The sequence below is a fragment of the Enhydra lutris genome, unplaced genomic scaffold, assembly GCF_002288905.1.
Source record: "Enhydra lutris kenyoni isolate GAN:26980312 unplaced genomic scaffold, ASM228890v2 scaffoldscaffold4, whole genome shotgun sequence".
Lineage (NCBI taxonomy): Eukaryota > Metazoa > Chordata > Mammalia > Carnivora > Mustelidae > Enhydra > Enhydra lutris.
In genome coordinates, this window is record NW_019154088.1 from 45,886,877 (window position 1) to 45,889,744 (window position 2,868).

Sequence of the window (2,868 nt, forward strand, 5' to 3'; positions counted from 1 at the left end):
AAGGCCTATTGATTCTTCAAGCATGTTCTAATTTTGCAAGTTAGAGATAGAGTGGCTAGTTACCTTGTGGTTGAAGGTTGATTTCCTGTTGTCAAGAGCCAGGATAATGTATTATACTTATTAGTAATTAATAACTTAGAAATTGTTAGACGTAGATTTGCACTCAGGATATACATGTAGAATTTGAAAGCTGCATAGCCAGTGCGTATCATGGTAAATACGGAGCACTTTTTATTCCCTTGATTACAAAATGATGGTCACAAATGCCTGGTCCTTCCACTGGACACACCATTGGATTGTACTCTTAATATTCCTGTTTGAGTCAGGTATGTTCATGTGACTGGCCATTTATGAAATATGGACAGAGATAACGCGTCATCTTTGGAGAGGAAGCCTAAGGGCCTAAATGGCCTAAAGTGTACTCTGTTGCATTTCCTTCCCTATGAATTGCCATATCTCAATCCTGAAATGAAGAAATAGGGCCTCTACCAGCCCTAAGGACCTGCATTTAACAGAACTTCCTGCTCCTTTACATCAAAAGTATAACATGGATGAAACACAGATATTTGATGTTGATAGCCATGAGATTTGGGGATTATTTGTTACTACAATATAACATAGCCATTCTGACTTAGACGAAGTGAGAGCAAAACTGAGTCTAAAAGAAGGAATAGGAGTTAATTGGAAGAATGGAAGGGGAAGAGTGTTCTAAACAAAAAGGGGTGTCATAGGCAAAAGAACAAACAGATTTCAAAGTCCATTGTTGGGGGAGAAAACACCGAATTAGGGACTTGGATTTGATAAAATCAGCAGAGAAATCTCAAATAGGTTTTTAACTACGTATTGAAGAGAATGAACAGAGCTGGTGGTTTTCAATGGAATATGGTATGAAGGACACATCAAGAATATATTGGGAAAAAATCAAGTTCTACTTTTCCTAGAAAGTATATGCTTCTTGGAAATCTTCTCTGAGATACCCTAATCCTTCCTGTAGCCCCTGACAATTATGAGGACTTCTCAAATTCAGCTTTTGACCTCTCAGAAAATCTGTAGATTTTTTTTGATGGCTTTTATGGCCTGCATGTGTTTAAAAAGGTGGACAGGAAAATTAAGCCAGATAAAACTTATGGATGCTAAGCATTTTAGTGAAACATAGGATCCTGCCCCAATATAAAACAATGCAAATAAGGTTGAAACTTTTAATGGAATAGAAGTTATAACATATTTCTTTAATATTAATAATCATTTTACAATATGTAATTATATCAAGTGAACATATTATACACTTTTACCCAATGGTGTATGTCAATTATATCACAATGATGCTGGGAAAAAATAAATAAAAATTAAAAAAATAAATGTTTTTTAAATATTATATTTGAATAGTAAATATTACATAGGGATACTTTTTACTTTCAAGCTGAACTTTCATTTAAAATGTAAAAGAAGGGAGCTTGGGTGGCTCAGTTGGCTAATCATCTGCCTTTGGCTCTCATCATGATCTCAGGGCCCTGGGATCAAGTCCCTGCATTGGATTCCCTGCTCAGTGTGGATTCTGCTTCTCCCTCTTCCACTGCTTATGCAGTCTCTCTCTCTCTCTCTCTCTCGATCTCTGTTAAATAAATAAATAATAAAAATTTTAAAGATTAAAAAAAATGGCTCTTGAAAATACTGATAAATAAAGCAAAAGGATACAGTGCTCTCTTTCTGCTAGTCAGTCAATATATCTATGGACAGGGTAATAGGACCTATGTGCTCATAGAATTTTACAGTAGCTTCATATTAGATTATGTAGAGTTTCTCAGCATATGATCTCAGTTCTGGATGTACATCTTTACTGAGCATGAACAAGGACTCCTGCTCCATAACCATAACCAATCCCTGGTGCCCAAAGTTTTTTGCATAGCATCCTTTACAATAGATTTCATCTTCTTGGAGTTGTTGAGTCAAGATCTTTCCCACAGTTGGCACCTAGGAAACAGTTTTTTTACTAGGGTTTTCCAGCTCCAATTATCCTCTCAGCAGCCTATTCAAAATCCCTACATGTGGGACACTTTTCAGTACCACTGTACTTCTGAGCAAATTTGGAAGTGTTTGGGTGTGTTGTAGCCATGTGAGTTTGAACACACTTGGGTTTGATACCCAGCCTCTCCTCACTGTCCATGTTGAGTGCGCCAGTGCCCTGGCTGCAACAATAGCCTTTCAGCCCATCCTTCTTTCCACAGCAAGATTTGCAAGTAGATCTCTTCATCATGCACCACTGCCACTGTGCCATCTAAAATTGTCCTGCAATCCATACACAGAAAGCAGCAGCTGTGGAAGCTCCTCCCAGCTCCCTGAACCTCTTCCAGAAGGTTCACAGCGCTCCCACAGGCCCCACACTTGTTTCCAGCTCTCCAGATGAGCATTTGAATTGGAGGTAGGACCGCACACTGCTGGTGGGAGCTAGGGAGGCAGGGCAGAGGGAGCCCAGAGGGGAGTCAGGAAGCCCAGGAAAGCCTTTGCAAGGCTGGATGTATGGATGGCTATTTCACGGAGACTTTGTATTTTTTTTTTCCTAATAATCTTATATTCTCTCAGTACTGATTAACTTGTATATTTAATTGCTACATAATGGCCCCTTAAAAAGTACCAGTTATTTTTAAATTCACTAATGTTATTTGAAATTATTCTTGTTCTTTAAGAACCTTTATTTATTTCTTAATACTATGCATGTTCAATTATTTTTCCTTAGATTCTTAAAAATAATAACTTTATTGGGAAAAAACAATTCAAACAAAATGTACAAAGTAATTTGATTACAAATCTTCAAAATAACAGTCAAACTTCATTGACTATTTCATCGTTCTATAGTTAGTATGGAAATAA

General features: G+C 37.3%; 1 pseudogene; it reads right to left on the minus strand.

Annotated features, from left to right (window-relative positions):
- Nucleotides 1–1,834: 1,834 nt before the first annotated feature.
- Nucleotides 1,835–2,408, minus strand: LOC111140710 (annotated as a pseudogene).
- Nucleotides 2,409–2,868: the final 460 nt, after the last annotated feature.